The 21,268-nt window shown below is 41.2% G+C and overlaps 1 protein-coding gene and 1 long non-coding RNA gene across 3 annotated transcripts in view; one reads left to right on the forward strand and one right to left on the reverse strand.

The window, feature by feature from the left end:
• The window catches only part of LOC108519217 (1-phosphatidylinositol 4,5-bisphosphate phosphodiesterase epsilon-1-like), a 147,766-nt gene that overhangs the window by 39,375 nt on the left and 87,123 nt on the right, over positions 1–21,268 (reverse strand). The window lies entirely within an intron of this gene.
• Positions 1–21,268, forward strand: part of LOC108519222 (uncharacterized) — a 35,916-nt gene that overhangs the window by 3,866 nt on the left and 10,782 nt on the right. Inside the window, exons 3-4 of one of the 2 annotated variants that reach the window (XR_001882571.1) lie at positions 3,890–4,094; positions 5,105–5,285. This is a non-coding gene — a long non-coding RNA (uncharacterized LOC108519222). Of the gene's footprint in view, positions 1–3,889; positions 4,095–5,104; positions 5,286–15,718; positions 15,942–21,268 lie in introns of those variants that run through there. The other variant, XR_001882572.1, reaches the window with a different exon arrangement.

Below are 21,268 nucleotides of genomic sequence, written 5' to 3' on the forward strand. Positions count from 1 at the left end.
TTCCAGGGAGGTATTTTGCCAATCTACAAGTGAATAAACACTCTCATTATTGCTAATTGGCCTGATTTTTTTTTAGCTTGGCCAGTCCTATTCCAGTTTCCAGCTCAATCTCATTATCCTTGTCAGGTGGCCCATAACCCCCTTCTATTGCTATATTTTCCATTAACTATGGACTGCTTCTCTATTTCCACCCACTGGGCCTCTCCCGACGGCATTTTTATGCTGAAGCTCCTTGGATTTCTTCACTACTCCAATACTCTATTTCATGACCGTGGCTTCTTACTCTTCACTGACAACTGTCTCAAGAGCATTTTCAATTCTTAAGAAACTCAACAGTCTTTTTTTCTTTGTACCCCTGTCTCCTGCTGTCACTAGGATACTCAAATTCCACCTGTCTCTTAGGTACTATAGACTGTAGTTATATAATGAACTATAGTTATCTTTCTCTCCCCTCTCAATCTACTCCTCACACCCCAAAGAGCCTAAGAAATTGTGTTGTAACCAACTCTGCAGGTGTTGCTTATACATACAAAAGTTTGAAAAGCACAAGTCTAAAGCATTGTTTACTGCTGAGGGAAGAACTGAGTGTTAAGACGCCATGGAGGAGGCTTTTCATTGTTTACCCTTTTCATACTGTTTGAATTTTTTTCAACCATGCACATGTCTTACCATTTTAATAGAAATAAAAAGAGTAAACAAGTAAAACCTTCATCAAGATCACATTAAGAAGGAAAAGATAATTCATGGCAACTGTTCGCAGATGTTCCTGGCAATTGTTCCTCAATTGTTTACCTGAACAATTTTCCCTCTGTCCAAAATGACAGATGAGGAGAAAGAAGACAGAATGAGGATAATGTAATACATTGACAAAAAATTATATTTTGTTTTGGTCTTCCGAAAACATTTTAGGAAAAGCATTTGTAACAATAGCTTGTCTAGATTCCTCAAAAATAGGAGAATGGACACAGCACAATTAAGAGTCTGCATGTTTTAACTCTTGGAATTATTTTCTTCTCTTAAAGATTACAGCTACTCTCACACCTTCTCAAATTGAGACTTAAGCCAACCTTATTATTAGCCGTCCCACTAAAAGAAAATACAATGGTTAAAATGTTAGATTAAAGTAATACAAAATGCAAGAGACTGCTGCCAGTCTGTTTCCAAAAAGAAAAACAGGACGACATGGACTGAAAGGGCTCACTGAACAAAAACAAGAAGAACCACTGGGTGCATAGACCTTGTCTTACTCAACCAAAGCTGGAAAGTCAGAGTCCCCTACATCTAATGAAAACATTTGATTTCCAATAAATTAAAGTGACCAGGAGTCCCTGCATCTATCCATCTACCACAACAACCACAGACATTCACTTCTACCAAGATACCCCACACCTTCCATAAGGAAGGAGATATGCCAAATGCTCCCTTTCCACACTACTTTGTACAGGAAAAATGAGCCTGTGTCAGGACACTGACACAATTTCTCATGTTATTTTTCTGAGGGTTGTTATCCATCTCTCAGGTTGTAGAAGGAATGAACACTTAATTGAAAATTTTAACCCTAATACTCATAAAATATCATGTGCTCTTGAAAGGGATTATGGAAATTCACAGATAGAATTATGTGAACCATTTCAAGAGTAGTCTTCATAGCTTGAATTCCTTAAACACAGTACTTTGCGATGAAGTTAGCCAAATACAGAGAAACAAAACAGTTTTCAAGTTTTATTCTGGGTTATTTTTAACTCCTTTTTTTAAAGAAAAGAAACAGAATTTGGAATTGAGTTGGTGGTTAGCAGAAAACTACTCCTTTCAATGACCTCTTCTTCAGCTAATCTTATCAAAGGTCTAATATCCTTTTAATGTTTATAAGTAAATGACCACTCAGATAAACTGCACTACCTTTCCCACAAACTATGGACATTTACACTGAATATTTCTTAAAAAGCATATTTGAAACACCAAAAAAACATGTAGTCCATTTTAATCAGGGATGCTATCAAATGTTTGCATTTAACTCCTGAGTATAGTTTTTTCCTCTTAGAAATTAGTTCTACTTCAGGATATTCGTTACTAGTATCATAATCACAAAAGCCAAAAGGTGAAAAGAAAGCAACAAACCAAATCTGCAAAAGAAGAGCAACTTATTCAAAAGTGAGTATCCTGAAGAATATAATGAGTGAGAAGTTTTCATTCCATTAAATGTTGATACATAATATACCATTGGCCATTGCAAAAGGAATGAAAACCAACATCTAATAAACTCTCAGGATACCTATAGATAATCTTGTAGATTAACATGCAAAAAAAAAAAAAAAATCTCAAAGCTGAAATGACAGCAAAAAAAAAATTTGTATCTCTATAGTTAAGCATTTTAGGTTAAAACGTTTTAGAAACTTTCTTAACAAGGAAAGAAACTTCTCTGATCCTCTTTGTAAAATGTCTCAGAGGAATTGTATTTTGGCTAACACTGCACGATGGTGCTAGTAAAGAAACAGTCCCCAGGATTCCATGCATTAAGAACACTGGGGGATTTCTTAGACAACAAGAACCCTTACCTGGTCTTCTTTAAGCCTCCAGCATCCACATCCATCCTTTAACAAGGTAAAATTGGGTACCTCAGAGAGCGGGAAGAGCCAACCAACCTTCAAGGCAGCTGAGAGCGTGCAAAGGCACAGCTGACAGCCTGCTTCCCTCTCCTGGGGCTCTCTGCCTAAGAGGCTGCACAGAAACCAAGCCTGGTGCCAAATCTTAATCCTTTTGCAGAATCTCACATGGAGCTGCCTCACCTCTTCCATTCCTGTAAAGTCTCTTCCTGCTGCACTTCCTTCTGAAACCATTAATCACCACAACGACCCACTGAATGAAGCCCAATCTCAAATCGTAGTGAAAAATCCTGCAATGTGCAGGGTGATGAGTGTTTACATTAGCTGAAATGAAATGATGTAATACCCAGAATCGAGGGAGGGCTGCAATCCAGAGTCAGGGCATTGCAAAAACCTCTGTGAAATACAACTTTTCTACATTAAAAAAAATGCCCTTGGGTTTTAGGAATCTGGCTTCTGTAAATTTAGGATTACTTGGATTTTTCTGATCTCATCAATTTGTTTTCCAAATAGAAATTCAGAACTTCCCAATTACTCATTGTTTTAGTCAAGGTTTAAAAAAGGGTAGCAAATAGAACCCAAAGTGTATGCATGCGCAAAGAACCCAGTATCAAGGGAATAACAAAAGAAGGCAGCCATCCAGGCATGTGGGCACCTGCCATGCTGCAGAATAGCAGAGCCTCCCAAAGGTCTAAGTGCCTTCAAAGTCAAGACAACTTCTAAGAGAGGCAGTACTTGTTTAAGCCAGTGGTCAATTTTTCTTCCTATAACTGATGATGAACAAGAAAACCCAGGAGTTCCTAGCCCTATATATTGATGGGCAACTGCTATTGATTACTTTAGGATCTTGTGGTCCACGGTTGGGGTGAAACAGGAGATGTGAGAGGTCATGTTACTTTTGAATGAGGGGCAGGGTGAAGGGAGGGGTAAAAGTCTGTCAACAGCACCTGCTTGGAAGAGAGACCAGGTAAGGCTTCATGGCAGATTAGAGGTTAGCTTGAGACTAGTGGAGATGCTAGAGGCAGAATATTTGGTTTGGATGTATTACAGATCATAACAGTAAATTTTAAGAAGTGTTTATCCTGTGCCAGGCAACGTGTAAGCACTTTCATGCATTATCTCATTTAATCCTCACAACAATCCTATGGGTGGATACCATTATTGTTCCTATGCTACAGGTGAAGAAGGTGAAGCTCAGAGAGGTCAAGCAGTGGTAAGCTGGTAAGTAACGGTACCAGGTTTGTCAGGCATGCTTCCTAACCACCAGTTTGTATTGCTTATGCCAGCTTTGTGAGATACACAACCACAGCATGCTCAGCACTCCACAGAGGGACAAAGTGTTGCTGCAAAAGGGTGTGCAAAGCATGTGCTCTGGCTCCCCAAGTGCATATCCTAAATTCTTAGCTACCATTGTCCAGAAGTGCCAGTATCCAGAGCTCCTGGCCTAAATGCAAGGCCCTTGCAAGGAAGGTGGGACCTCCAAATGTAGGGGTAAGTACCAAACATCACATGAAAACAGCCCTGGCCTGGCCCAGTTCTGTCATGAACCAATGACTTTAGTCAGTCCATTTCCCATTTTGAATCTCATTAATATTAGGAGGTTGGGGCCAGGCAAGGTGGCTCACGCCTATAATCCCAACACTTTGGGAGGATGAGGTGGGAGGATGGCTTGAGCTCAGGAGTTCAAGACCTTCCTGGGCAACATGGTGAGACCCCCCCCCACCCCCGCCTCTTGCAAAAATTAAAATTAGCTGGGTGTGGTGGTGTGCGCCTGTAGTCTCAGCTACTTGACAGGCTGAGGTAGGAGGATAACTTGAGCCCAGGAGTTTGAGGTTACAGCTGTGATCGCACCACTGCACTCCAGCCTGGATGTCAGAGCAAGACCCTCTCTCTACAAAAGAAAAAGAAAATTAGGAGGTTGGACTTAGATAATGGGCTCTAGGGTTCCTTGCAGAATACATTTTCTATGATAAATGATTTTTCTTTTTCTTTTCTTTTCTTTTTTTTTTTTTTTTGAGACAGGGTCTCACTCTGTCATCCAGGCTGGAGTGCAGTGGCGTGATCACAGCTCACTGCAGACTCAATCTTCCAAGCTCAAGTGATTTTCCCACCTCAGCCTCCTGAGTAGCTAGGACCACAGGTGCAAGCCACCACACCTGGCTAATTTTTTAAAACAATTTATAGCCGCAGGGTCTCACTATGTTTCCCAGGCTGGTCTTGAACTCCCGGGCTCAAGCAATCCTCATGCCTTGGCCTCCCAAAGTGCTGGGATTACAGGCATGAGCCACTGTGCTTGGTCAGCAAATGATTTTAAATAATGTGACTTCTGGGTAAGTTATTTCTTTAAATCAGAATTTATGCATCCAAATGAGAATTTGCTGCAATATTATAAGAATACTAATCACCTCCATTTAGGCACTATGCTTAGGGCACTATGTGAATATTCCACTTGTCCTTGTAATAGCCCGAGTAAGGCAAGTATTATTGTCTCTATTCCACAGATGAGGAAATGAAGGATCTGAGGGAATGAATGATTTGCATAGGGCCACACAGCTGCTCAAGGGGACAAATACGGATTGGAGCAAGACCTGTGAGATTCCGCAGCCCACGGGGCTGCCCATCATTCCAACAGTGCTCCTGTTACTCAGAGCAATCCTGAGACACCTCTTGGATTCCTTTCCATTCAACCCATACATTCAATTATAATAAATACACATTTTGAACATCTGCTCCATGTTGGGCACTATAGGGAGTGTAGACATATGGGCCTATCCTCCAAGGCCCCCACCCTAGTGGGGAAAACACAGGCAGCAGGAGGTAATTCAGTTGCAAGAGAGATTGGACAGTGTTATAACAGAGATATAAAGGACAATGGGAGCTTGGGCAAGTGAGAAATTGCTTCAAAATTATCAAAATTACTGCTAATATGCTCAGTGGTCATAAATATCCATCTTTAGAGGGTGGATGTAATTTTGGCTCACGAGAAAGTCAGAGCCAAGACTGGAATATAAAATAGGTCGTCAAGCTGGGCAATACCATTTTTGGTCACAAGCTAGGTGTGGCTATAAAATAAAAGTGAGATAGATTTTCCTGTGTGACCCAAATCAGCTCCAAAGGCAATTCTTAAAGGGCAGTTCCAAAAATGTTTCAAGCAATGATACCATCTCCAGATTACAGAAAGAGCCACCCAAAGCGATTCCAAAAGACAAGGCTTCCCCAGCACAGCACTTAACCACACCAGAAGTCCTGGCCTGTGGAATAATCACATGCCTGCCTGCTCGCTGTGAGCTCCCAATCATCAGGTCCCCAACGAGCTTGCTTGCTGCCGTACCCCCAGGATCTGGCATCGTACTACGCATAGGTGGTGACTGAGAGATACTTTTGAACATGCAAATGCTCAACTATTTGTTTCTTAAAATTGTCTTACTATTTGGCCACATCTAGACATCTGCATATTGACTGTGGGCACATTGCCAGTTGAGCACAATGGCCAAATTAAGACTATACTTATCCAGTCTGTCTTCCAGGCCAGGCCCTGGGTGATCAGCCTGCTTGTGACAGGCCACTACAGTTTCTCATCCTGCCCCTGCTAGTGGCCGTTCTGGCATTCAGGGCTGAGAGAAGTAAGTGCAGAGCACTGAATATTCCATGGGAACTGTTTAGGATTTGTGGTCAAATGGGCTGACTAGTTCCTCCTTTAGTGCCAACCACGGAAGTCAGGCAACTCCTGGGGAATATTTCTACAGACACATCAGGTGTAGGCAGGGCACCTCAATGGACATGTGGAACACCCTGCAGCCCAGGTGGCCTCCTAACAGACCCGTCTGCAGGAACTCAGGATGACTCCTCCAAGCACAGCTCTACCTCCATACACATTCCAAAATATGGACTGCCTCTGAGACTCCACAGATTCCTCAAGTCAGTACCGGAGTTCAGAGTAGATCTCAGGATAGTCAGAAGCCAGAGAGGGTTTTCCTGCCTTCTATGGTCATCAGTTCTCCCCTCCTCCTCCTTGTCTTTTTCTTGGTTGTTTAACTTTGGTTAGCTTACTAGTTAGGCACATAAACAAGCCAGTACCAGATGAGGCAAAGCTTCTCTGCCACTAGGACCCCGAGGCCAAAGGAATTTTGTGGGGTCTAATGTCCCCCCAAATCCTGCCTATCCTCATTTTAAAATAAATACAATAATAGTACCCCCAAACACAAGATTGTTGAAAGAGAAAATATATATAAACCACTTAGAACAGTGACTGGTCCAGAGTAGGTCCTTTATACATTTTATTTGTTACTGTTGTTGTAATTTCATACTCACTAGGAGCAGAGAAGGGGCCAGATGATGGGTGTAGCTGACAGTGAGGAGGGGTATTCACACACTTCTGCATTTATTTACTATGTCATTCTGCCTGGGTGATTTATCCTGTTTAATGCCACAAATGGATTTTATGTGGCTTCTCCATTAAAGTACATAAAATTAAACAACAACATCCAGTTTTAAGACAGATTTTGAGACCTGACTTGTTTGAGGGAAGCCACAATTGCTGGTCACTGCATTTAGCTCTGAGAATCTTGGCAAATGAAACAATAACAGAAATACCCTGAGGTGTATCACTGGCATTGTCCAATCAGAAACAGTGTGAAGATTCAAGCAGCAAGAGAAATTTTCCCTGGCTCCAAATTTTAAGAGGAATTTAAAGCTGGAATGTATGGACACCAGACAAGAAAAAAGACAAAGCCACCTCTTGACTCACATGAAAGATGCAGAGACATCTTTTCAATGGCCCAGACTTACAATGGCCCTGAGGGCTCACATTAAACTGTAGCTCAAGGCAAGTGTTTATGGTTTCACAGAATGTCAGCACAGGAAGGGCCTCTTAGTCCAGCCCCCTGGTTTTACAGAAGAACAGGTGGCCGGGATGGGGGTCTGAAGAGGCAGACTAAAGAGGACCAGACTCAGCTTCCAGTCCAGTTCTTCCCTACCCCAAACTCTTGCCCTCTCCCCTCATTTCTTCCACCAACAAAAGGAAGCTTCCCTCAGGCCCTTCCTCAGGGGAAATGGCAAAGCTATGGCAGCCCCTTTCATACTGTGGAATCCCTTTTCTTTAAACTGGGTCAAAATAAATTTGAAAATATTTAAATTTTCAAAGTCCAGACTGGAGAGCTTCCAGGTGGCTTTAGGAGGCTTGGCTGCACGGAGCCACTCTCAATCTAAACTGTTGGCAGCTACTGCTGGCTGTCGAAGCGCACTCCTTACCCCAAAGTCCAGCTTTAAAGGATTGTATATTCTAGCAGCTACCATTCTTAAAAGCTTTCTAAGCACCCCATGGTGCTAAGTGCCCTACGTGATAGCCTCCTTTAATCCTCCCAATAATACTATGTGGAAGGTTCTATCATTAAGCCAGAACTTGAACCATGTCCACCGAGTCCAGAGTCCAAGATCTTAACTACAAAGTCTTAGTTACCTTCACAGAATGAACATCTTTGCTAGGCAAGAAAAAAGTCGGCTAATCGTTACTGGCAACAGGCCCCTGTTGAAGCAATAAATTTTCCGAGGCCAACACTTGGCAAATGTCATTCAGACTGTACTTGGTTATCCTGAATTTCTGAGAGACTCTCTGGAAAGATGATCTTAAAATTAGGATAATTCTTTAATTGTGGCATACTAAGCACAACATCAAAATGAAGCCTCCAAAGTCCAAGCACACACTATACCTAACAGGAAAAATACTTGTAGCGAATCAGTGAAAACTGCTGTTGGTTATCTTTAGGCCAGAAATGAGAAGGTCTGCACAGCAGGGCAAATGGGTGTCTGGCTGGGTGTAGGTTCTGGTCCGTCACATGCTAGGGTGGAACCCTGGGCAAATGGCTTATCTTCCCTAGCCCTCAGTTTCCTCTTCTGTAAAAGGAGATGATAACAGTGCCTCCTTCATAGAGTTGTTTGGGGAACTGGCAAGCACATGCTGTGGGCCCCATAAAAATGGGCTGATGAAAACAACAGACATATTTAGACATCAGAATACAGATTAATTATTGGAATCAGTAATATTAAGGGTCTTTAATTAGGTACTGCTAAACATTTGAGGCAAGGTCCCATTTTTCACACACACCCTGATGTTATTTTATCCAATACACACCTTTCCAATTCACAAAGCAATTATGGTACCATATGTTATGGGCTCACCTTAATTCCTAACAGCACCCTTTATTGGCAACATTCAGATTCTTGACCAAGAATATGATGCAATGCAAACAGAGAATGCAAACTCCAATTCTCTACGATTCCTTCTTACCAGGAGCTTGGTTGCAAAAAGAAATAATCATAGAGAACTGCCAAAATGATGTTCAGCTTAAATATTCTTCTTAAAATTTAAAATTACACCTTTTGATCAAGTCAGATCATCAGAAAGCCACATACCTAGAAATCTCTGTAGTGTTACTTCACATAGAATTGTTTTTAATGAATTTGTTCAAATGTTTTGCCATTGGTTTTTCTACAATGTCCTGTAGTTTTCAGTGAATAAGTCTTACATCTCTTTTGATAAATTTACTCCTAAGTATTTTATTGTTTTGATGATATTATAAGTGGAATTTTTAGAAATTTTATTTCCAAATTGTTCATTGCTAGTTTATAGAAAAAAATTATTAATTTTTGTGTAGTGACCTTGTATCCACCCACTGGCTTTTATTGATAGAAATTACAAATAACATTCATTCATTCAAAAATACATTATGAGCACGTATTATGTCTCAGGCACTGTGGTGGGCCCTGATATATGATGAACACAATAGATATGGTGCTCACCCCTCAAGGAGCTTGAGGTAAAGTAGGGGAATGCAGTCACATGAGGTGCACTCCCACCACTGAGAAGATGCTGTAAGCACTGTCCCTGTGATTGCACGGGGCCCCTCTCTGGAGGCCAAAGAGCAATTTTCTCTCCAGTCTCAGGAGCAGGAAGCACTGAGTATTCCCCTAGCAACCATTCTATTTTCATCTCGTGCCCACCGTGAATTGTAGAACTGGACAGGTTTTCTTTGCTTCAGTTGCTAGGAAGCTTAGGATTATGTTGTGGCCAAACTCTACCCAATGACACTAAGGCAAGAATTATTTTCTGTTTTATCATATTTATTTCTCTTTGTCCTAATTTTCTCATCTTCTTATTTCACCTTGTTTTAGGTCAATCTTTGTAAGGTGCCTCAGGTTTTTCACGGAGAGAGGCTGGGAAGGAAGGCATTGCAATTACTTGTTAATATTCCTCAGAATGTTAACTTACTATGAAGATCTGCTCCCTATAGCTGAAGTTCCACTGAGATGTGATTATATTACCTGAGTGAATGCTTATATTATCTGGAATAAGAACTGTTTCATACTTATAAGGTTCTTTAATCTACTCTTGGCAGGTCTAAATTAAACAAAGTCTATTAGTTTTCTCCAGACACACTGGAAGTGCTTCTCTGGCATCACTTCAGTAAAATTTCATGCCTGCACAAGCAGGCAAGGTGGAAAGGGATACCTTTCCCCCAAGTCATCTGAGACCAAGAGGCAGTATAGGCGGTTAGACTCTGAAGTCACTGAGACCGGGGTTTGACCCCAGGCTCTGTTATTTACCTCCTAGCTGTGTGATTCTGGAAAAGTTACTTAACTACTGTAAGCTTCAGTCACCTCATCTATAAAGCTGATATAGACCTACATTATTGATTATTAGTGTAATCAAGTTAAATAAGGTTTAGCAAATGCCTGATGACATGTCTATTTAATACCATACTAGAGATACTAGGCAGTGTAATAAGACATGAAAAACAAGCCAGTGGTATATAGATAAGCAAAAGAATAAATATACTCAACTGCATACTGCAGCTTGGTTAAAATAAATTAGATTCCTATCTAATTACAAAAATAAATTCCAAATTAAAGGTTAAAATGTAAAAAACAAAACATTTAAAACATTTTGATGAGAATACCTTCACCATCTCAGCATAAGTGTTTCCTAAAATATAAAAGCAGAAATCTTAAAGAAAATGTTCATCAGATCACAAAGACATTTAAAATTTCTACACAACACATGATAATATAAACAAAACTAAATGAAAAGCTATGGATTAGAAGTTGATATTTGTAACACATATTACAGGCAACAGAATAATCCAAATATACAGAGATCTTTACAAACCAAGAAGAAAGATAAATAAACAGAAAATGGCAAATAGATAACACAGAAAAGATATAAACATGTAATTCATCGAAGCAGCCCAGATAGCCAACAAACATTAAAAATGCTCAACTGTACTAGAAATCAGTTAAATATTTAAAAAAACAAGAGTGAGATAACATTTCCTACCCATAATCTAGCCAAATGTCAAGTTTCCTATTTACTTTCATTTGCAGGTGTTCCAATAATTCATCTGGCAATTGTCCACACAGTGGTTAGCTCTGAAGGGAGAGGAGAGAGTGGGAGCCTCAACTGTTTCTGTAACATTTTATTTCTTTGAAGCAAACATAGCAAATGTTTCCACCTGCAAGTCTGGGCAGTGGGTACATGGCTATTTGTCATAAGCTCCTTGTGCTTTCCTCATATTCTTGAAATATCCATAATAAATAAACACTAGCAAACAAACTGCCTCTGAAACAACCTGTTGATATTAAGAAACAACAGAATAGAGAAGTGCCTTGATAAGTCTGTTTTTGAGAGTGCAGGCTGGGCCTAGAATGGGAACAGTGTAAAGGCTGGTGAACGGGGCCAGTGAATGATGTGAGGAAACACACATATTTTAGTAAAAATGTAGGTCTGGAAAATAAAGTCTAAAAGCAGAGAGGCTGACTGGGAATCCAGAGAAGTATAGGCCTCATTTGTTCATTCACTGCACAAATAGTTATCGCACTGAAACATTTTACTTGGTCCCTGGGCTAACAGCATATCCAATCTCATGGTACAGACTGACTTATGAAATAATCACAACTAATAGCTGATCTTAGCTAGGAGAAGGGGTGTGGTAGTCTAGGAAGGCTTCCTTTAGAACATAAACTGAAGTTAACAACCGGGTAAAAAGTGGCTGGTAGCTACGAAAGTGTGTCCCAGACAGAGGGACCAGCACATACAAAGGGCCTGAGGCAGAGAGGAGTTTGGACCTGTGAGGTGTTCATGCAGAACCTAAAGACACCTCAAGGTTCAGGGGTGCTGTGAGAATGGGCATTTAAATGAGGGACTAAGGGGAGTGTACTTAGGTCTTTCTCAAAGACCAAAGAACCAGAGAGAACTCATCAAAGGTGAAGGACCGTGGGTAAAAAGCTGAAAGACAGCTGAAAGTAACAATAAAAGCCTACCAAGCCAAGAAATAACAGGAGTAGTTAACTGGCCTGCACACAGTTCATACCCTGGGATTCCCCATCACAACAGTAATATCAGCTATAAACTTGAAATGTTAAAACAAATCAGTAGATTGAGTTGCAGAGGACACAGTGGAGAAGGAACATCAGAAACTCCTCCAAGGAAGGAATATGAAAGTTCCTTGCATATGCTTTTTGGAGAAACCTCGAGAGCTAGGAGGCAGCAAAGGGAATCATGTCAGCAACAGCTAAAAAACCAACATAGAAGCATCCTTCCTGGACTTTACCCCAGGCTAAGCTTGTCACACACAAAAAATTCACTAGTCAGAAATTCCAGTTGGCTTGGGGCAAGAATTTTTCCTGAGGGTTCTTGATTTGGCTCTGCTGTAAAGAATAGAAGATAATATGTTTTTAAATTTTTTTTTACATTAAATTGAATTTCTTTTTTAAAATTATACTTTAAGTTCTGGGATACATGTGCAGAATGTGCAGTTTTATCACATAGGTATACACATGCCATGGTGGTTTGCTGCACCCATCAACCTGTCATCTACATTATGTATTTCTCCTAATGCTATCCCTCCCCTAGCCCCCCAACCCACGACAGGCCCTGGTGTGTGATGTTTCCCTCCCCTTTCATAATGAAAACCGACATCTTCTTGGAATAAATATATATAACTATATATAACTATTTATATATGTTATATATAAATAAATATATATAACAAAAGAAATAAATATAACTCGATGCTTTTCCCTAATTTCATGTCAATTCCAGGCTCCAGGGAGGACATTAATGTTTTCTCATTTCAAATAATGCTTAGTTCTTTGGTGGGAGAGCTTTGTGACCTCAGATTTGCTCCAGTGCTTTCTCTTAATGTTGTGATGAAAATATCCACTTGACTCAAGTGACATTTGCCTATTTGCTGTCAAGTCCAACTGTAGCCCCTTGAGAGAAAAAGCATGGCTACCAATTACAATTTAATTAATTTATGGCCGGGCGCGGTGGCTCAAGCCTGTAATCCCAGCACTTTGGGAGGCCGAGACGGGTGGATCGCGAGGTCAGGAGATCGAGACCAACCTAGCTAACACGGCGAAACCCCGTCTCTACTAAAAAATACAAAAAACTAGCCGGGCGAGTTGGCGGGCGCCTCTAGTCCCAGCTACTTGGGAGGCTGAGGCAGGAGAATGGCGTAAACCCGGGAGGCGGAGCTTGCAGTGAGCTGAGATCCGGCCACTGCACTCCAGCCTGGGCGAAAGAGCGAGACTCCGTCTCAAAAAAAAAAAAAAAAAAAAAAAAAAAAAAAAATTAATTTAATTACAGTTTAATAGAAATATTAAAACTCTGTCCACATGGGGGAAAGTGAATTCTAATTACACCGGGGAGGGATGTAGCACATACAACTGCAGATTTGGGTTCTGCCTCTTCCCAGATGTTACTCTGCACACATCCTCAACTTCCAGAAGCCCATTCCCTGCGGATAAACTAAGATAAAAAGACTACCTCCTACAAGTATTGTTGTGGAGGTCAGATTTGGTAATGTTTGCTAAGCATGAAACAGAGCAAGCATGCAAAATGTTTTAGCTATTGCCAATCTTTTAAAGAATGAGCAGGCCAGGCATGGTGGCTCATGCCTATAATCCCAGCACTTGGGGAGGCCAAGGTGGGTGGATCATGAGGTCAGGAGTTCAAGACCAGCCTGGCCAAGATGGTAAAACTCATCTCTATTGAAAATACAAAAATTATAAGGGCATGGTGGCAGGCACCTGTAATCCCAGCTACTCGGGAGGCTGAGGCAGAGAATTGCTTGAACCTGGGAGGCGGAGGCTGCAGTGAGCCGAGATTGCACCATTACATTCCAGCCTGGGCAGCAGAGTGAGACTCTGTCTTAAAAAAAAAAAAAAAAAAAAGAATGAGCAAAAGTGATTTTCAAGACCATGCTTCATGTTTTCTGAGGGGCTAATTTGTATGGAAAAGCACAAGGCAAAATTGTGACCTGAAAACATGCAATTTTTCTTTATAGGACTAAAATCACCTTTAAAAGGGGGTTATAGATGCTGAAAACAAAATCACTGAAGTCACACAACCTGCTCATTTCAACATATAAGAATTATTAAGGACTAAATGCTGCACATCACTATAATATTAAATTCCCGAGGCTGCCATTCTAATGCAAACAAATCTATCAGATAGTAATGTTTGCCAAAAAGCTGAAAGAGCTTTGGAATTCAATTCAGATATTTTTAAAAAGTCAATAAGGTGCCATATTATGTAACTACATCATCAGAGACTGAGACAGTATCCCATAATCAAACAAAGATTCCTGCAACAGATGTCTAAATATTCACATTAAATGTAATAAATAAAGACTAGCCTCACACAAGTTCAAGTAAGGTTTTGCCACCAAATTCTGAGTTTGCTGTTAATTTTAAACTTTATTTTAGGTCTTTTGCTTTTGGAACTGTAAATTAGGGATTCTGGGTGTAAAATAGCACTTTTTACTTTTAAAATAAAGTCCCTATCCTCAGATATTTTAATTTTGTGTCTTTATCTCACGGAAACAAAATCTCAAAGTACACAAAGATGTAAACCAATATTTATTCCAATACTGGTTTTTTTGTTTTGTTTGGTTTGGTTTTTTTGAAACAGGGTCTTGTTCTGTCACCCAGGCTGCAGTACAGTGGCACGATCATAGTTCACTGTAGCCTTGAACTCCTGGGCTCAAGTGATCCTCCCGCCTCAGTCTCCAGAGTAGCTAGTACTACAGATGCACACCATCACGCCCAGCTAATTTTTTTTTTTTTTGGCAGACTTGGGGTCTCACTATGTTGCCTGGGCTGGTCTCAAACTGCTGGCCTTAAGCTATTCTCTCACCTCGGCCTCCCAGAGGGCTGGGATTATAGGTGAGATGAGTTGGAAACAACCTTATGTGACTGCCTATAGGAAAACATTAACACAGGATGAGAAATTCACACTCTAGAATACAGTACACCATTGCAAAGAATGAGGTTACCTAGCAAAGGGTTTCTCAACCTCAGTACTAAACATTAGGGGCTGGATAATGCTTTGTGAGGTGCTGTCCTGTGCCTTGTGGAATATTTAGCAACATCTCTGGTCTCTACGCACTAGATGCCAGTAGCATCCCGTCACTCTAGTTGTTGACAACTGAAAATGTCTCCAGACATTGCCACGTGTCACCTCGGGGCCAAACTGCCCCAGCTGGGAAACACTAGAGCTAATCACATTCACGGGCAGCCCTGATACACTCAAAAGTGCAAAAAGCAAGACACAGAACAACATTTGTTACATAATGCCAGTTTTATTTTGATGAGATATATAGTTGTTTATGTTACAGAAAAAGTCTGGATAGGTATGCAAAAAACGTATGTTAATACAATGAGAAAGTGGGGGAACTGTGGGTGGGAGGCTTTCCTCTTGTACTTTATCCATCTATGTGCTGTTTCAGCTTGGTAGATTTTAATTTCAGAAATGTAGTTTCTGAAAATAAACATGATACACAATTTGACAGTAAAGACAAAGGTTTAAATGGGTGGGACAGGAGGAGTAAAAGGATGTGTGGTGAGGATAGGAAAAGCTCCCCTCGAGGTGGGTGTCCAGCAGAGCTCATGGAACACCCACGGCTGCCAGCAGCTGCTTCCAGCACCCTGGCCTTCTAGGAGGCTGAAACCATTATCTGACCATCAGACTGGAAGTATTCCAGTCTGCAGAGTAACAGTCCTCTAACTGAACACTCCAAACTTCTCCTGAGGTTTTTTATTTTTTTCCTTCACGGCAGAAATTAAAGGAATCCTGCCAGTATTCAGCTGAAAGAGCAAGTGCTGAAAGATTCAGTTCTATTTCCACCTACTGGCAGGAAAAAAGACAACCATGCACAGCTCAGAAAAGGCAGCACAACCTCCAATGCTCCATTCACACTGACCCCTCCAACTGTGGAAGACCTTTGTCCTCTGAACTTGTACTGCAATGAAGCAACATCTCAGAAATCACCTGACAGCAATGTAAGTGTAACTAGATTCAAAACATCTTGAGGTGTCAATCAAATCAACCAGGGTACAGTTTTTATACCATCTATCTTTACTCTAGGCTGAGAATTTCCTCAAGAAAACATGTAATAAACCTCCTACTAAACACTCTTCTCCCTAAGAAGGATATCCCGTGCCCCTTTGATTTATTTAGTTCTTTTATGAGGCTCTCCAGAGCGATCGCAGAAGCAGCTTAGCATGGAGGTAAAACACACACACACACACACACACACATGCACACACACACATACACAGGCCCAATGATCAGAAAGACTTGAATTTGGGTCTCACACTTTCCCATTGACTAGCAGTTGGCCTTGAGCACATCACTTAACCTCTCCAAGGTGCCATTTCCTCTCCTGTAAAGTGGGGATCCTAATAGTACCACCTCACAGGGCTGTTGTCAGGATTAAATGAGCTCATGTATTCGTATGGTACTTGATGCATAGGAAATAAACATTAGCTGTTTTTATTACACAATAATTCCACTGACTTCCAACCATTTTCCATCTGAAGAACTGAGGCAAAGGGTGATACTCAAGAGCAAGGAAACTCTGAACAGCAGAACGCATTCTGAATGTGACCCAGGTCATGCTGCAGGCCTCCCCAAACTCCCTGCCTTTCCCAAGTTACTCAGGAAGAGGATATCATCTGTTGTCATAACAGAAATGCCAGCATATTTGTCTCATGACATGCATATTTCCACTCAGATGATCCAAATATTCCCTTCACTCAAACAAAGGTAGCCTCAGCTCAAAACAGCTAGACACCAATACCAATGCTTTCACCCAATGTCACTTTTACTGTAAAGAACAGAATGCCAGCAGTTTAGTCAGTAGAAGTCAGCAGTAGAATTCAATCTTCCAATGTGAATGACTCCCTAAAGCCACATTTACAAATTTGTCACCTAATTTTACACCAATTATGTGTTCTCAAGTAAACCAACATGGACATTAACCTGTTCAAACAAAATGAAAATTCTACTAGCCCAATATTTTTGTGATGTCTTATTGATGTCAATCATTCAGAAAGAATGCATCTGCCACCTACTTTGCATTAATGGAGAGGAGAAGAAGGTGAAAAGGCACGTACTGCCCTCAAGGAGCTCCAAGTCTAGCTGGGGACATGGGCATGTCCCCGACTAACTAGTCATTCTGCTAAAGGTTCAAAAACAAAGTGCTACGGAACTGAGAGAAGAGACTAATTGTGACATTGAATGTGGGGATTCCGGAAAGATCTCACGGAAAGGTAATTCCTGTGTTAGTTCGTGAAAGATAATAATTAAGCCAAGAAGAGAAGGGGAAGAAGGCAGGCAGAGAAGGGAATCCAAAAAGGCAAGAGCAGAACCCCAGTCACATGAAATCCTACTGACATTGTAGAAAACATTATGTGTAGACCCATGCTTACAAGGCATAAATTGTCCATTTGATGAGAGGACTATAATTGATTGACATGGCTGTCTCACTTAATGTTATATCAATTATTCTTGAAAAAAATCAATACTAAGCTCTGGAAAATGGATCGTGCAAAATTGGGATTTGAGGAAATAAAGCAATTAATATCATTAGTAACTGGACCAATGACACCTTTTAAAAGCAAATATATTTAAGCATTAGTTAAGAGGGTTTTGGTTTATCACTATGAATGTATGTTCTGGCAAGACAGTATCATGTAGCATTTGAATTATTATATTAATGTTGTTATAAATGGCTGTTTACATTTCTGACTTAATAAAGATACTCATAAAGCAGTTCCATTTATAAAAATCTCCAGATTGACAAAACTCAGGACGTGATTAGAAAATGGATTTCACGGGGGTAGGTTCCAAGATGGCCGAATAGGAACAGCTCCAGTCTGCAGCTCCCAGCGTGAGCAATACAGAAGACGGGTGATTTCTGCATTTCCAACTGAGGTACCGGGTTCATCTCACTGGGGTTTGTCAGACAGTGTGTGCAGCCCATGGAGCAGGGTGGGGCATCGCCTCACCCAGGAAGTGCAAGGGATTGGGAATTCCCTTTCCCAGCAAAGGGAAGCTGTGACAGAAGGTACCTGGAAAATTGGGACACTCCCACCCTAATACTGCGCTTTTCCAATGGCCTTAGCAAACGGCATTCCAGGAGATTATATCCCGCGCCTGGCTCAGAGGGTCCCATGCCCACAGAGCCTCGCTCACTGCTAGCACAGCAGTCTGAGGTTGAACTGCAAGGTGGCAGTGAGGCTGGGGGAGGGGCATCCGCCATTGCTGAGGCTTGAGTAGGTAAACAAAGCAGCCTGGAAGCTCCAACTGGGTGGAGCCCACCGCAGCTCAAGGAGGCCTGCCTGCCTCTGTAGACCCCACCTCTGGGGGCAGGGCATAGCTGAACAAAAGGCAGCAGAAACTTCTGCAGACTTAAACGTCCCTGTCTGACAGCTTTGAAGAGAGTAGTGCTTATCACAGCACGGAGTTTCAGATCTGAGAACAGATAGACTGCCTCCTCAAGTGGGTCCCTGACCCCTGAGTAGCCTAACTGGGAGACACCTCCCAGGAGGGGCCAACTGACACCTCACACAGCTAGATGTCCCTCTGAGATGAAGCTTCCAGAGGAAGGATCAGGTGGCAACATTTGCTGTTCTGCAATATTTGCTGTTCTGCAGCCTCCGCTGGTGATACCCACGCAAACAGGGTCTGAAGTGGACCTCCAGCAAACTCCAACAGACCTGCAGCTGAGGATCTTGACTGTTAGAAGGAAAACTAACAAACAGAAAGGACATCCACACCAAAACCCCATGTGTACATCACCACAATCAAAGACCAAAGGTAGATAAAACCACAAAGATGGGGAGAAACCAGAGCGGAAAAGCCGAAAGTTCTAAAAATCAGAGCGCCTCTTCTCTTCCAAAGGATTGCAGCTCCTCGCCAGCAGTGGAACAAAGCTGGATGGGGAATGACTTTGATGAGGTGAGAGAAGAAGGCTTCAGATGATCGGTAATAACAAACGTCTCCCAGCTAAAGGAGGACATTCAAACCCATCGCAAAGAAGCTAAAAACCTTGAAAAAAGATTAGATGAATGGTTAGCTAGATTAACAGTGTAGAGAAGTCCTTAAATGACCTGATGGAGCTGAAAACCATGGCACGAGAACTATGTGATGCATGCACAAGCTTCAGTAGCCGATTTGATCAAATGGAAGAAAGGGTATCAGTGATTGAAGATCAAATAAATGAAATGAAGTGAGAAGAGAAGTTTAGAGAAAAAAAAAAAAAAGAAATGAACAAAGCCTCCAAGAAATATGGGACTGTGTGAAAAGACCAAATCTACATCCGACTGGTGTACCTGAAAGTGACAGGGAGAATGGAACCAAGTTGGAAAACATTCTTCAGGATATAATCCAGGAGAACTTCGCCAACCTAGCAAGGCAGGCCACCATTCAAATCCAGGAAACACAGAGAATGCCACAAAGATACTCCTTGAGAAGAGCAACTCCAAGACACATAATTGTCAGATTCACCAAAGTTGAAATGAAGGAAAAAAATGTTAAGGGCAGCCAGAGAGAAAGGTCAGGTTACCCACAAAGGGAAGCCCATCAGACTAACAGCGGATCTCTCGGCAGCACTACAAGCCAGAAGAGTGGGGGCCAATATTCAACATTCTTAAAGAAAATAATTGTCAACCCAGAATTACATAAACAGCCAAACTAAGCTTCATAAGTGAAGGAGAAATAAAATCCTTTACAGACAAACAAATGCTGAGAGATTTTGTCACCACCAGGCCTGCCTTACAAGACTTCCTGAAGGAAGCACTAAACATGGAAAGGAAAAGACACGACATACCACAGTCTCTGGAACACATTTAAAGCAGTGTGTAGAGGGAAATTTATAGCACTAAATGCCCACAAGAGAAAGCAGGAAAGATGTAAAATTGACAACCTAACATCACAATTAAAAGAACTAGAGAAGCAAGAGCAAACACATTCAAAAGCTAGCAGAAGGCAAGAAATAACTAAGATCAAAGCAGAACCGAAGGAGATAGAGACACAAAACACCCTTCAAAAAAATCAATGAATCCAGGAGCTGTTTTTTTGAAAAGATCGACAAAATTGATAGACCACTAGCAAGACTAATAGAGAAGAAAAGAGAGAAGAATCAAATAGACACAATAAAAAATGATAAAAGGGATATCACCACCGACCCCACAGAAATACAATCCACCATCAGAGAACACTATAAATACCTCTACGCAAATAAACTAGAAAATCTAGAAGAAATGGATGAATTCCTGGACACCCTCCTAAGACTAGGAGGGAGAAGTTGAATCCCTGAATAGACCAATAACAGGTTCTGAAATTGAGGCAATAATTAATAGCCTATCAACCAAAAAAGGTTCAGGACCAGATGGATTCACAGCCGAATTCTACCAGAGGTACAAAGAGGAGCTGGTACCATTCCTTCTGAAACTATTCCAATCAATAGAAAAAGAGGGAATCCTCCCTAACTCATTTTATGAGGCCAACATCATCCTGATACCATAAGCCTGGCAGATACAACAAAGAAAGAGAATTTTAGACCAATACCCCTGAGGAATATTCATGCAATAAAATACTGGGAAACCATATCCAGCAGCACATCAAAAACTTATCCACCACGATCAAGTTGGCTTTACCCTGGGATGCAAGGCTGGTTCAACATATGCAAATCAATAAACATGATCCATCATATAAACAGAATCAAAGACAAAAGCCACATGATTATCTCAATAGATGCAGAAAAGGCTTTCAACATAATTCAACAGCCCTTCATGCTAAAAACTCTCAACAAACTAGGTATTGATGGGACATATTTCAAAATAATAAGAGCTATTTATGACAAACCCACAGCCAATATCATACTGAATGGGCAAAAACTGAAAGCATTTCATTTGAAAACTGGCACAAGACAGGGATGCCCTCTCTCACCACTCCTATTCAACATAGTACTGGAAGTTCTGGCCAGGGCAATCAGGCAGGAGAAGGAAATAAAGTGTATTCAATTAGGACAAAAGGAAGTCAAATTATCCCTGTTTGCAGATGACATGATTATATATTTTGAAAACCCCATTATCTCAGCCCAAACTCTCCTCAAGCTGATAAGCAACTTCAGCAAAGTCTCGGGATACAAAATCAATGTGCAAAAATCACAAGCATTCCTATACACCAATAACAGACAAACAGAGAGCCAAATCATGAGTGAACTCCCATTCACAATTGCTTCAAAGAGAATAAAATACCTAGGAATTCAACTTACAAGGGATGTAAAGGACCTCTTCAAGGAGAACTACAAACCACTGNT

The sequence above is a fragment of the Rhinopithecus bieti genome, unplaced genomic scaffold (genome assembly GCF_001698545.2).
Source record: "Rhinopithecus bieti isolate Rb0 unplaced genomic scaffold, ASM169854v2 scaffold_48366, whole genome shotgun sequence".
NCBI lineage: Eukaryota > Metazoa > Chordata > Mammalia > Primates > Cercopithecidae > Rhinopithecus > Rhinopithecus bieti.